Here is a 15739-nt window from a genome sequence, read left to right as displayed (position 1 = left end):
AGAATATTGGCCCGTAATTTTCTTTTCTGGTGGCATCCTTGTCTGGTTTTGGTATCAAGGTAATGCTGGCCTCGTAAAATGAGTTTGGAAGTGTTCCTTTCTCTTGTATTTTGTGGAAGAGTTTGACAGGACTGGTATTAATCCTTCTTTAAATATTTGGTAGAATTCACAAGTGAAGCTGTCTGGTCCTGGACTTTGTTGGGAGGTGAGAATGTCTCATTTATTTTTATATCCTCAATCTCTTTGACAGTGTCTGGCTCATACTGGATCATGGTTAATATTTGTTTAAGGTTAACTCAGTAATATCAGTTAGCATTTATATCATGTTTACTATTTTTTTGAACACATGCTAAACACTGTAGATGCACAATGTAACTTCCTCTTCACAAGAACAGTGTAAGATGTGGACTGTTATTTTCTTCAGTTTAGTGAATGAGGAGACCAAGAGAATGGGCTCAGAGACCACAGGGCTGGATTGAGATCGCACAGTGCGTGAGTAGCAGAGCCAGGATGTGACCTCAGAGCTGGCGACCTTCACACTAAGTTGCAGGTGCTGTGTGACCTTGGGCAAGTCGCTTTTCTCTGGTACCCCACTTCCTCACTGAAGCCGATGAGGCAATCCAGACTCTCCCTCAAGCCCTTTCCAGCTTTGTTGCTCTGGCAGGCCATTAGAAGTAGGAGACAGAGTTACAGCAGATTCCACAAAGATGGAAATCTCCTTAGTAGAAAGATCTCCAAGTCCCCGTTAGTGCTCGCTTCCTCTATAACACTAATCACCACATTAAAGTCGTTTCCATTGAAGCAAAGAGCTTTGATGGTTTCTTGGAAATCGTTGCTTTTGTATTTGGCCAACCTGGTGGCCAGTAGGTTCTTTGTTGTCAGCCCCAGAACCCGCTCTGGCTAGTTGAAGTAGAAATGGGAATTTGTTGAAGAATATTACGTGGTTCACAGGTTCCCCAGAGGGCTAAGAGCATCAGACTGTGGCCAGGAACATGGTCCAAGCCAGACTGACAGACTGTCCTGGGAAAGCTCTGGGCCTGCTCCAGCCAGGCACAAACTACACTCACATCATGATACTGGGTCCTGGATGCCTAAGACTCCTCCGGGGCTGCCCGCAAGCGCCAGGTGCTTGGACCTCCATCCTCATCACAAAATAGATTCTGCATGTTACCCCTGAGAGGAGAAGGCTCTCTGGTTCTGATTAGGGAAGACCGGTCAGACACCTGCAGTCCATCCTTAAGGGAAGCCAGGACCGTGGGGAGGCATCCTCTACCTCCGGAAAGCAGGGCTTATGGTGTGGCCAACTGCCTAAACTGGAAAACGCCCAAAAGGTGCTGGATGACCACACGCACTGGGACGACTGAGCACTATATAGATTTATTACACTGCTCTCGGAAGTCAGCTAGACCGCACCATATAAATATGTGTCTTAAATCTGAGGACCTCTGTAAATCTGGACATCGAAATAATAGCTGCTAACATGCACCCTGGGCCAGACTTTCTGCTAAGCTGCATTCACGAGCTTTTCACTTAGGCCACACAGCTCTCCTGCGGGGTGTCTACTGTTGTCCGCTGTGTGTACCGCCATCCTCATCTTGCAGTTGAGGAGACTGAGGCCCAGAGAGGAAGCTCCGGGCCTGCAGCCCTCAGCTGGTAAGTAGTGGAACGAGGACTTGAACCGAGCGAGCCACTGCATCGTTCTGCCTCGAGGCAAAGAGGCTTTGGGGGTTGAAGACCCGACGCTGGTACTGGGTCGCATCTAGCACTGGCCAGCCTCAGGTCTGAGTTTAGGATGTGCCAAAACCAAAGAGAATTTCCCGAGAAAATGAGGTTGACCAGACCAGATTTGTCAGAATCGTTAAAAGTGTTCCTCTGGATGTTTTCTGAGGTCAGCGGGTTTCAGTCCCTAGAATGCTCTTACATCTCGTTAAAACTGAAGATTTGTAAATGCTTGTGATCTTAGTCCTTCACCCTGATGTGCTGGGAACTGGGTCCTGGTGGAAAACTATCACATAAACTCAGTTTCCCGAGGTCCCCACGCAGTACTATGCTGCTGCCTCATGTTCAAAGTTGCTATAAAGTTCTGGAAACCTTGTGGAGGGGAGGGAAAGAATTTTTCTTGACCCCCTTGCAGTCCCTGGGTACGTCTGAAAATTCAGCGGACACAGACGAATTAACAGGAGGAAAGCATACAAATTTAATCTAAGTTTTACGTGACATAGGAGCCTTCAAAAGGAAATGAAGACCTGAAGAAACCGTCAGACCAGAGTGTTTTTCTGCTCAGTTTGATGAAGAGTGGGCTGTCGTGTAGAAATGTGATAGAACAAGGAGAATGAAGTCCTGAGTGTCGAAAACTGGGGGAAGCAGCCTGTTTGGGTTCTTCTCAGTGTTTCTCTGTCTTGAGATAAAGATGCTTCTTTCCTCCCAATATAGAGAGGGTACCTCCTACAAGAGGGTCTAACGACCTGCTTCAGGGGAGAAAGGGAAGGTCAGAGAGACCTTCCTGCTCCTGCTGTTTTTCAAACTCTTTCAGCTTAAAATGCTCAATGTGCCACGGTGCCCCATGCTGGGGGAGTAGGTCCTGAACCCCATCACTTGAGAGAAATGGTTCCTATTCTCACCCCTTCGCATGGATTCTTGGAGCTTTTCCAGACAGAGGAGAAACAGATATTTAAAACAGAACAACCCGCCTCCCACCTTGCCATCCATATAGGAGCGTAAACTCTGGTTGTGAAATTCAGTGCTTATTTGGCCAGAGGCGAAACCATAAAGGAGTTTTACGGGCCCCATTCAGGATGGAGATAAATGCACAAATGGAAACACGTGGAACTGGGGGAGCACAGCAGTGAAAGGTGGCCCCAGGGAAGCACTTCCCTCCCCAGGCCGACAGGCATGGTACTGGTGAGAGAGAACTGGCAGGAGGCAGGAAGAGAGGATGCTGCTGCTGCAGGGCGAGGTGACAGCTGAAGCCAGGAGGGGAAGGAGGTGGGAGGAGAAGCCAGAGCAGAGGGCCATAATTTCATTATGAATTCCTGCCCGTTCTGAGCAGATTGACCCCAAATTTGTCATTAAAAGTGCCATTTCCACCATGAAAACTGTCTTTCCAAGGACCCCAGGAAATATGATGAGAACAGGAAGTGGGGTATCCAATTCATGTTTGCAAAAGAACTATTCTGTATTAATTATTTATGAATTCTGCGTGCTGTCTAATCTTTGTTTAATAATAAAGTTAGTATTACTTTTTGTTCCTTCATTTGTGCATTTGTCCAACATTGATTGATTTTCCACCATGTCGGAACATGGGGCATACTGAGAAAGTCCTGGCCACTGTCCCCTGGTGCTTACTCTCTATTAAGAGAGGCAGACATTAAGCATCTAATTACAGACTGAAGTTATATAGTTATCAGGTCGTTGTGTGCTATGATAAATCAAAGGATGAGATGAGAGCAGGTAACAGGAGGGGCTGACTGTGTGCAGAGGGTTGGGGAAGGCTAACTTGGGGAGGTAACATTTGAGCCTGAGGAAGAAAAAGCAGTCAGATGCAAGAAATGGATATGAAAAGATGTGAAAGTGGTCTCTAAGTATGGATTTATCATCTCTTTTCTCATTGTCTTTAACTACATGAGAGTTTTTCTAAGTGTGATCTGTGAACCATCTGTATCAGAATCACATGGAAGCATGTTAAAAATTCAGATTCCTGGGCCCCACACCAGGCCCCTAAACCAGTATCTCTAGGAGCAGGGCCCAGCAGCCTGCACTTTATTTATTATTTTTTGAAATATATTTTTATTGAAGTATAGTCAGTTTACAGTGTGTCAATTTCTGGTGTACAGCACAATACTTCAGGTATATAGGAATATATATATATATATATATATATATATATATATATATACACACACACATATATATATACATATATATATATATTCGTTTTTATATTCTTTTTTACCAAAGGTTACTACAAGATATTGAATATAGTTCCCTGTGCTATACAGTATAAACTTGTTTATCTGTTTTATGTATATTAGTATCTGCAAATCTTGAACTCCCAATTTATCCCTTCCCAACCCAATCCCCCCCACCCCAACCCCTGGTAACCATAAGTTTGTTTGCTATGTCTGTGAGTCTGTTTCTGTTTTGTAAATAAGCTTGTCTTTTTTTTTTTTAGATTCCACATATAAGTGATATCATATGGTATTTTTCTTTTTTCTTTCTGGCTTACTTCACTTAGAATGACATTCTTCAGGTCCATCCATGTTGCTGCAAATGGCATTGTTTTATTATTTTTATGACTGAGTAGTATCCCATTGTATAAATATACCACAGCTTCTTTATCCAGTCATCTGTTGTTGGACATTTAGGCTGTTTCCATGTCTTGGCTATTGTAAATAGTGCTGCTGTGAACATTGGGGTGCAGGTGTCTTTTTGAATTAAAGTTCCCTCTGGATATATGCTCAGGAGTGGGATTGCTGAATCGTATGGTAAGTCTATTTTTAGTGTTTTGAGGACTCTCATACTGCTTTCCATAATGGCTGCACCAAACTACATTCCCACCAGCAGTGCAGGAGGGTTCCCTTTTCTCCACAGCCTCGCCAGCATTTATAGTTCGTGGACTTTTGAATGATGGCCATTCTGACTGGTGTGAGATGATACCTCATTATAGTTTTGATTTGCATTTCTCTGATAATTAGTGATACTGAGCATTTTTTCATGTGCCTATTGGCCGTTTGTATGTCTTCACTGAAGAAGTGCTTGCTTAGGTCTTCTGCCCATTTTTGGATTGAGTTGTTTGGTTTTTTCTTATTAAGTTGTATGAGCTGTTTATATATTCTGGAGATTAAACCCTCGTCAGTCTTATCTTTTGCAAATATTTCTCCCATTCCGTAGGTTGTTGTTTTGTTTTGCTTATGGTTTCCTTTGCTGCGGAAAAGCTTAAGTTTAATTAGGTCCCATTTATTTATTGTTGCTTTTATTTCTGTTGCCTGGGTAGACTGCCCTAGGAGAACATTGCTAAGATTTATGTCAGATAATGTCTTGCCTATGTTTTCTTCTAAGAGATTTATAGTGTCTTATCTTATGTTTAAGTCTTTAAGCCATTTTGAGTTTATTTTCATGTACGGTGTGATGGAGTATTCTAACTTCATTGATTTACATGCAGCTGTCCAGTTTTCCCAACACCATTTGCTGAAGAGACCATCTTTAATCCATAGTACGTTCTTGCCTCTTTTGTCAAGGATTAATTGACCAAAAGTTTGTGGGTTTATTTCTGGACTCTCTATTCTGTTCCATTGATCCATATGTCTGTTTTTGTACCAATACCATACTGTTTTGATTACTTTAGCTCTGTAGTATTGTCTGAAGTCTGGGACAGTTATTAATCCAGCTTCAATCTTTTTCTTCAGTAATGCTTTGGTGATTCTGGGTCTTTTGTGATTCCATATAAATTTTAGGATTATTTGTTCTAATTCTGTGAAAAATGTCTTGGATAATTTAATAGGGATCACATTAAATCTGTAGATTGCTTTGGGTAGTTTGGCCATTTTAACAATATTAATTCTTCCAATCCAAGAAAATGGAATATCTTTCCATTTCTTTAAGTCATCTTTTATTTCCTTAGTCAGTGTTTTGTAGTTCTCTTCATATAAGCCTTTCACTTACTTCATCAGATTTATTCCTAAGTATTTTATTTTTGGGGATGCAATCTGCAGTCTGCACTTTAAATGCAGCATGCTCTCCTACCCCAGGTAATTCTTACCCACATTCAGCTTGATTTAAGAGCCACTTCCTTAGGGTAGAGGGAGCGTTATAATTCTTATGAGACTTTCTGCTTATTGACAGCCTTTGGTCCTCACTGCAGCCTTATATGGTACCCAAGCTAAGTGTCATTATTCCACATTTACAACTGACATATCCGAGACCTGGAAAAGTGAAGGGTTTACCCACTCGTCACCGTGCCTTGTGCCCATCTCCTGACACCACACTGTGTCTTAGCAGTGGATTGCAGCAACCATACCTACTTTACAAGTGTCATGTGAGACACCCAGGAGTGCATTGCAAGCTTGAAGACATACTGATATTTCCCCCCACAGTGATTGTTACTGGCATAGTATCGCCTGGTGGTTCAGCAGATCTGAAGTCAGACAGACCAGGAGTCTAGCCCCAGCTCTGCCACTTACTAGCTTTGTGACCATGAACAGGTTACCTAACCAATCAATGCTTCAGTTACCTCATTTGTTAAATAAGGATAAATTCTAATACATACACCATTGAGTTGTTACAAATATTAAATGAAGCACTGCGTGTAAAATACCAAGTATAAAGCTGTTGAGCATTTAGCAAGTACTAAAAAGATGACAACTGTTACACATGTAGGATGCACAATTTCCAACAGTGTAACAAACTAACTGAAACCTGGGTAAAAATCACCAGAGATGTTACACATGGAAGATTTAAGTAAATGCTATGAGTCATTCAGGCAAAAACATCGGAGACAACCCAGTATCAATGAGCACATCACACCCAGATCTTGGTTTCTAAATGTCATTACTCACTAAAAGCAACCAGGTCTTCTTGAAGAAATGCTGCTTTTAAGTTCTGGAGAAGGGGAAATGCAAGGTGATCTGGAACATTTTATTGTGTCACAAGGTAGTGAAGTGCTTAAAGGCTGGTGGGGACATGTCAAAATACAGATGAGCTGGCCCAAATTGGCTCCTACTCCTCAAATTTGGAACAGTTTGAGCATCAGAAGAATGACAGTGATGTTGACTGTATAACACATTGAGGGAAAAAAAAATCCATGCATTTTCAATGGTGATTAAGAAGGTGGAATAGAGCTCGGAAAAATTTATTTTCTTTTTCTGTTTTGGGACAAAATTCCAGCAACTATATATGGAAGGAATTAAAGTTAGAAAAGTCAGAAAATTACTGTTTTGTAACACAGTTATAATACTGGATTCAGGCAGGGATCATCCCTGGAGGCTAAAATCTTTTGTTAAAGTTTGTTGGGGAAGCAGATACTCATAGTCTTAAAGATTACTTGTCTTGATATTATTTATTTGAATACTATACAAAGGGAAAAGTGTATCTTTCTTGTGGGAAGATCTGATAAATACCAAATAATCAGATGACCAAATTTAGCATCACAGAATATGAGACACACTGACATCATCTGCCTTCTAAAGTGACGCAGCAGGAAATATACAACCTCACCAGTGTGGCATTATTGCCAAAATTGTCTAACCCGAATCAGATTATAGGAAACAATCAGACAAATCCACAAGGATATTCCCCGAGACAACCCAACTGTACTCTTTAAAAATTTTACTGTTGTAAAAGATAAAATGGGAAGAATGTTCAAGAATCTAGATTAATGTTCTAGAATTAATCATATAGATGGATTAATAACTGAGATTAAAGGGAGCTGTAGACATGGCAAGTAAATACAATGTATAATCCTTGATTGGATCCTTGCTTTTAAAAAGCTCTAAAACAACCCAAATGTCCATCACCTAACAATGGATAAACAGATTGTGGTGTTTCTGTACAAAGTGGTATTGTTCAGCTGGAAAAAGAAATGAAATAATACATGATACATCATGAGTGAACTTTGAAAACGTTATGCCAAGGGAAAGAAGCCGAATACAAAAGGCCACATATTTTATAATTCTGTTTTCATGAAATTTACAGAATAGGCAAATCAATAGAGACAGAACATAGACTAGTGGTTGTCAAGGGCTAGGGAAGGGGAGAATGGGGAGTGACTGATAATGAATTACTGGGTTTCTTCTTTCTTCTGAAAATGTCCTGGAATTAGATATGGGTCGTGGTTGCACAACCTTGTGAATATATTAAAACTCTGAACGCTTTAAAAGAGTTGAATTTTATGATATGTGGATTATATTTCAATGAAAGCTTTAAGGACCTTGATTGGACAATCGGGGAAATTTGAATTAACAGAGTTGTCAGATAACATTTTTTCCATTTTAGTTTTCTTAGATGTGATAATGGTATTATGGGTATACAGGAGTATGTTCTCCCTCATAGGAAATATTTAGGGATGTATTTAAGTATGAAATACTTCTGGGTAAAATGTCGTGTATGTACTTTACTTTGAAATCAATCAGAAAAGAAGTATTGGGAGAAAGCAAATGTGGTAATATTTAATACTGGGTGATCCAGGTAAATGATATACAGGAATTCATCAAAGTATTCTTTAACTTTTTTGTCGCTTGAAAGTTTTCAAAATAAAAAGATTGGAAGGGGGACCCACTTATCGTGTGTCTGTTATACACCAGACAAGGGGGTGATTGATCCCTGTGGATCGTGACAGGGAAATTAGGAACATGGGGGCACGACCCTGCCTCTTTCCTGAGTGAATCTCTCAATAGAGAGTGAATTGTCTGCTTCCCTTCAAAACTTTTCTTGGTCCCAGTGGCATCAGAGACAGATGGTCAGGCCGTGTTCCAGAAAGTCATTATGTGGTTGGACTTCATAGGTACAGTGGGCATCCTGGCCATGTTGTCTGAGTTGATAGCGCTGGCTGGGGGGTCTTGAGATCTTCCAGAGATAAAGTGTTTGCTGTGTCAGGGAAATCGCAAGGGTGATGAGATGCACCTAGGTTGAGGGTGAAGGCCTAAGGACAAGATAGGAGCAGGGAGCGGGCATGGGTGCCTTTAATAGGGAAAGCATATGGTCCAAGGCTTGGCCGTTGTTTGAGTAACAAACAGAAGGGGATGTGAGCCAATGCCCCAGTCCCGTCTGCAGACTCTGAGTAGTAAAATTGATCTTGGGTGTCTCCTTTTGTGGGTCCCAGCTGCTCCTAGCTGCTGGTTAGGAAAGTCCCTTAATGTCCCACTTAATCACGTCACCCCTTTCAACCAAGGAATCATTGTCATCGGCTGTCTCTTTTTTCGGTCTTTGTCCTCCTGTTTTTCCCTTAAGGATGCTAGGGGAGAGTCTGATAGAGCTGAACTAACTAGTGTTTACTCTCGGACCAAGATTGGGGTCTCAGTTTGGAGTAGGGGCCGGAGGCGTGGAAGGTAATGAAGGCTTTGTGAGGCCAACTGGGGAGGTGGGGGGATGACTGGATTCCTGGCTCCCCACCACCACCATCACCACCACCACCACCACCACCACTCGGGCCTTCTGTTTTTCAAACAGACATGCTTCATCCTTCCCAGAGCAGGGGCCAACGAGGGGAACTCAAAATGCAAAGTCGCAGCCTGGGGAAATTAAGCTGCAAGCGCTCAGCGCCTGAAAAATATTGACTGTTTCTTTTTTTAAGCTAATATTCCAAATTTCTTATGAAAGTCAACTTAGACATCCAGGACACAGGAAACAAGGCAAGAGGCCGCAGCCAGCTGCCTCAGAGGACCCGGGACACTTTCTTAATAACATCCAGATGGTTCCACAGAAATTCTTAACATCTTGGAAAAAAAAAAAAATCAGCTGCAGGAGAAATGAGATTCAAGTGGTTTAGGAAGGACAGCCTGGAGGAGAGTCCCAGGGGGCCAGAGTGGGTCTGAAATAGGAACCTCTGTGGTGGGATGACCGCTTCCTATGGTGAGGCTGGAGGGGAGTGGGTGCAAAAGCCCAGGACTGATAGTAGAGCCTTTGGGTTGGCAAGGGGGCCCCAACACAGCTGAACTGCTGGTCATGTTAATCCGTTCGCCCACCTGGGGTTGCAGTAAGTTTTTACATTAAAATTTTTTCTTTGTTTTTGAGAGGATTATTTACCTCGCCCGTATGTCTGTGAGGCTCGCTAGGCCTAAGGCTTTGAGTCCATGAAGTTTTAAGGGCCCAAGGCAATATTTAACCCTGGAAAAATGTTACGTATATAGTATTTCTGTAATCATATAAATGAGAGAGCGAGTGAGCAAGCGAGCGAGAGCATAATATAAATGTATTTTCCCACATATGAAAAGAAACCCACAAAATTAAAATCAGTAAAGGTCTCATTAAATGCCTGCAGTAGCTAGCCTCATGTCAACCCAGTCAGTTCTTACATTTAGTATTCATTAGAAATTTGATTTCATTGAGAAACAGTGTGTAAGTGACATTTTTGCATTTCCTGAGCATTGTTCAGACGTCAGTTCTTTGGACCCAAAGAGGTTTTTTAAAGTGAAATTTAGAAAACCTTCCATAATTTTACCAGGGAACAAACACACGTCTTTAACAGGGGATGTGAGTATTTTGTAATATGTTTACCTGAGTAGGGAAGAGAGGGGAGCCCTCAAATGAAGAGCCCAGGAGCGTAGGAAGCCCTTAACACAATCTGAGTTTTCTAAAGACGTGTGTGTTTCTTCCGCCCTTCTCCCCGTCGCCTTCCCCCAAGGAAGAGGAAATGGCTTGTTTATGGAATGTAGCTGTTTGCACGCAATTCGCTTATTTGGAAACAAAAGTAGAGGAGAGGGAAGTGGGAGCCAGAGATACAGGGCTCCATCAGGAGGCCTCTCTCACCTGGGCCGCGCAAAGCCCATTAGGGGCACCTCCTGCCTCCCACTCGGCCTGAGGGTTTCCCCCACCGTAGTGGGCTTGGCTCCTTTGACCATGACAACAGGAGATTAGAGCTGGAGCGGAGGGCGAGGGCAAGTTGGTTGGCCTTTTTTTTGCAGTTCCCATTTCCTAAATCAGGAAGCATGTAGCAGTGGGGATGGACAGTAAGAACACACACATCCTGGAACTGTTGGTCTGAAATACTTAGGGTATTTGGTGTGAAAAATCTGGGTATAACTGCAAAACAAACAAAACAAAACAAAACAAAAAAACCCCCAAAACACCTAATCCAAAAATCTGAATTTTCTACAACAAGCAGCATTACGAAAGAAAGGCCAGCAAAGCGAGCCCAGAACTGGTTATGGAGCGCTAACCAGGTAAACTCATTAGGTGGAGCCATCTCTTCCCTTTGGGAGAACATTGACATTTAAGCTCTGGCTTCTTGGGATTCAGCTGGAGGACTCTTTGGTGGAATGCAATGACTCCTTCCTTCCTCCCCGAACTGAAATCCGGGCTATTACAATTCCAAATGGACACAGAGTGCTGCCAAGTTTATAGGAAATTGGAATGACAGCGTAGGTTCCCACCACCAGGGAGAGCAGAAGCTGAAGGCTCAGAGAATAAGTAACATTTCCCTTGTGATTCCCAAACAGATCTATTTTTATTTTAAGAGGTTCTGTGTTTTCATTCAGCTTTGTGAACTGAGGACTCCATATGGAATTTTCACCAGCTCTAGTCAAATAAAAGTGTGCAGCTTCTCGGCAATGTACTGGTAGAGCCATGATGGTAGGTCAGAAAGAATTGCAGAATACACTTCTGAAGATCTGTGAGCCGTCACCAGACTGATTTTCAGTGGGTACCTTCTAGGCTCATGGCACAGAACAGTATCAGTTGTTAAATCCACATACAAGAGATACCGTCTTTGACATGGTATGGCTCATCATGGAGGGAGAGGGTATAGCTCAGTGGTAGAGTGCATGCTTAGCATGCACGAAGTCGGGGTCAATCCCCAGTACCTCTGTTAAAAAAATTTTAAAAATTAAATTAACCTAATCACCACCCCCCAAAGTCATAAAGTAGCTGCTCTGAGGTGGACAGCGTGAATTAATTTAACATATATGAAATATATGTATTTTTTATTTCAAGTGCAGGACTTCAGAGGAGGAAAAAGTGGAAGAAAGAGACTCCTAAGTAAGTCCCCATGTATAAAACAGGTATATTTTTATTAGAAATTTTTAGAAAGATTTCTTGAAAATATATATTATTAATAATTATTTGAAACAATTTTATTTGCTTATTTATGGTATTCTTTTCAGCTTTTTCAAATCGAACCTCTCCCCCCATATTCCCCCTGCAGTGGAAGTGCCACAAAACGTACGTCCAGAACCAGAACAGTGCCTGAGATGTAGTAGGTGCTCAGTAAATGGTTCCTCCCCTCATTCGTCCAACAAGCAGATACCTTCCTTCTCCTTCACTTAATTATGAAAAGAACAAGAAGGTTAGTTATGAAAAGAGACATTGCGCATTTTTGTGTGGATGACTGGGCTTTCTTTGCCCTTGTGGCTGCTTGTTTGACCTCAGGCCACACGTGAGCTGGACACTGTGCAGCACCATTTGTTTATCAAGGATTTGTCTGCTCTGCACCACGCACTGTTCTAGGGAGACAATATCCTGTATCCGTGGAACTCACAGCCCAGTGGGGAGAGATGGACAGTAAACAATAAACTCACATTCTGTCAGCTGGGGATACACATTAGGAAGAGAAGTAAAGGAGGCCCAGAGGGGTAGCTGGGGAAAGTTTTTGTTTGGGGGCAGGCACTGGAGAGCCACTTGCAGGAAGTGAAGGAGCAGACTTTGAAGGCAGCTGGGGGAGGATCCCTGTGGACACTGCTGGGCGTTTGCTTGGCTTGTGGACGGGGGAGGGGGCAGGAGCAGAGCCGGGGGAGGGGTGCAGGAGGTGAGGTGGGAGAGGAGGGCTTGGACGCTGCTATGGACATGGACTTGTAGTCCACATGAACTGGGGAGCCCCCAGAGGATCTAGAACCAAGGGGTGCCCTGACCTGGCTTAGGTTTTCCCAGGTGAAGAGACTGAGTGGGTGGGTTGGTGAGAGGAGAGCGGTGAACTAGTCAGGAGGCTTCGTAGTAACTCGGGTGAGAGGGCCGTTTTCCTGGACCAGTGGAAGCGGTGAGAAGTGATCGGGTTCCCGACGGGCTTCGAAGGCAGGCAGTAGGATTCGCGGCTGGGTTGGAGATGGGGTGTGAGAGAGGGAGCTTTCAGACTGAGAACACCCTGGTTGTCTAGTGAGAGGGGAGAAGCAGGTTTGGGAGGGACTCAGGAGTTGATCTGGGGCCGTGTCTTATGTTCAGTTGTTGGTAGAACCTGTGTGGCCCAGGCCTGGTAGGTGGTAGGTGGGGTCCTAGCTTGTCACCTCGCTGGCGTGATGACCACTCAGTCCCGACTGGCCAAGGGCCTAAGAGCATTGGGCCAAATGTGGGGCCAGTGTCAACAAAGTGGTCACAAACTGTCAAGTCTGGAGCAGTGGTCCTCCTGAGATACCAGGAAAGGGAGCCTCTGAGTTCCCACCTCTCTGAGTCATCCTCAGGGGCCTGGTTTAGTCTTTTGCCTTCATGTTAATATCCTTTTCCTTTGTCTCTATACCCTCATGCTATTTATTGATCAAAGAACCATCAAGTGACTTATTTTTAACAAGACAGAAGACCACAACGTGGAAGTTAATTTGGGTTTAAACATTTGGCTTTTTACTGCTAACTGGTGGCCTGCAGTCTAAGACACACAAAACCACCCTCCTTTTAAGTCCTAGTGAAGAGTGGTCCTGGGTCTGGGAACCTGCAGTGAGTGACAGGTATGGCAGACACAGGCAGGCATCTGGTCCTTCTTTGCAGTCTGTGGTGGCCGTGAAGATGGGTGTCCAGCAGGAATGCCCGAGGAGCTGCCGCTGTCTCCTCTGAAGGTAGAATTAGCCCTTCCCAACCTTGGGAGTCTCTGACGTCCCAGTTCCTTTATGACTGTTAACACTACTATCCTTGTCCCCAGGGATCCTGTTTAATCAGCTGACAGATTCCTTTTTCCTTGAACCTAAATCTGAAGCCCATGGGCTTTTCCCATAGTATAAATAGCATGCTCTTCCAGGGCATATTGTCTTACAGGAAATAGTCTCTGAATTACATCACAGACCAGTTCCACTGTATTTTGTTGACGTTTATTGGTGGAAATATTGTGGGCATGACATGGTTCCTGTCCCCAATAGCGAGTATATCCTATCCATGTTCAGGATTTTAGAGCTGGATTCAGAGCTGGGAGAAACACAAGGGAGTGAAACTCTAGGACATTTTGCCATCCTTTCAATGTTGAAATGTTAGCAAAACTTTTTTCTAAGCTTATAAAGGTGGATAGATGGCAAAGCATGATATTTTTCCTTATCTATGCAATATGCTGAGATGATATTTATCTTTGAAAAATAGATTAGGGGGCAAAGAGAGTAGGGTAGATCAGTGTTCAGAAGCCTCAAATCATCTCTCAGTATCCACTCTTCTCTTCTTCTATGGTAGTAACATAGAATCCTCAATTTTAGGATGGCATTAAGACTGCGTTTCTCAGCTTCCCTTGCAGCTGGATCGGCCATGAGACTGAGTTCTGGCCAATCTGAGTAAGTGAAAATGTCTGATGGCAGCTTCTAGAAACTCCACTTAAGAGGCATTATGTGTATATACTTTGCGCCTTCTTCACGTCTTCCTCCATCCTGCTTCCCGAGACGTGGAAGCTGCCATGTTGGACCAGGTTGAAGTGATGCATGATAAAGCAGCAGGAGAGAAGGTGCAGCCTCCCACACCCTGACCATCTTTGAGTCCTTGTATATGAGAGAAGAAGAGAACTTTTATCATATTTAAGGTGCTGTTATTTGAGATTTTCTGGTCCTCACAGCTGAGCCTAATCCCAACAAATACAACCAACTGAACTTTTCTCTACTTAGAGGGCTCAGGGCTGTGCCCCACAGTGTCATACTTAGCTGAGGAGAACAGCGCACTGGTTTTTGCCAAGTCACCAGTCTTTAGTGTCTCCAAGATATTGTTCTATATCAGTAAGATCATTCTTCATAAAAGCCTAGCACAGTAAGCTTCGCTTATTACCTGAGGACCGAAAAGGGAAGATAATGGTATCGGATCTAACATGATTGGAGCTCACATCCCCGCAGCAGCAGGAACTTGTCCAGCATGCACCGTTGTCCTCCACTTTTGTGTTTTTGTCAGTTGGATTCTAGATAGAGATGAATGAAGCCAACAGAGTTTCTAAAGGCAGGTAAGAGGGGCGGCCACCACACTTGAAGGCTGGTTTTTATTATTACAGAAGTAATACATGTAAAAAAGTCAAATGCTACAAAACTATGTGCAAGAAGATATGTCCCATACCCCGAGTTCCACTACCTGAAAGTCGTTGTGTCAGAAGCTTTGGGGGTGTCCTTCTAGAATTTTTTCTATGTGCACAGAGCCCTTTTAAAAAAAGTATAAATATATAAATGTACATAAACATAACACAAACGGGAGCGTATTACATACACTGTAATGTACTTTGTACATACACAGTGTCTCATTGTACAGTAGATGTACTGTAATTAATTTGACCAGTCCCGTTAATGCATTTGTTCCAGAGTTTTGCCATTATAAACGTTGCCGAACAGATTCACTTGTTTTGTCGATCTTTGTACGTATGGACCAGTATATCTGTAGGAGTAATTCATAGGCTTGAAATTGCTAGGTGAAGTGGTATGTTAAATATGTAAGCAGTGCTCTCTGCATTTATACTCCCACTGACAGTATCAAGACTGCTTTTTAGACTTGGTTCCCATCAGGAGCTACAATTTAACATCCACTCTATTTCCTATTTACTTACAACTTTTATCGGGGTTTCTGTTCAGAGAAAGCAGGACATCTGACTTGTCAAAAGACAAATGAGAAGCAGGTGAGTGATCTGCCTCAGTATAATAATGTGTATCGTTGAAAGGGTATAGTGAGCAGAATTTCCATCTTGCTGCAAGTATGCTAGCAATGATTCCTGTTTAAGGTATGGGTATAGTGAGCGCTCAAGAAATGAAGGAGCTAGCCGAAGAGCTTTGGGGAGAAAGGATCAGGGGTGCAACTAGGAGTATAGAGGCCAGTCTTCTAGATTCCAGGCTCCAGAGAAGTTATTCCACCACAAAGACAAAAGGGACTTTGTTTGAATAAC

This window comes from Vicugna pacos, chromosome 3 (assembly GCF_048564905.1).
Source record: "Vicugna pacos chromosome 3, VicPac4, whole genome shotgun sequence".
Taxonomy (NCBI): Eukaryota; Metazoa; Chordata; class Mammalia; order Artiodactyla; family Camelidae; genus Vicugna; species Vicugna pacos.
The sequence above is the reverse complement of the archived record's forward strand: the minus strand, read 5'-3'. Positions refer to the sequence as shown.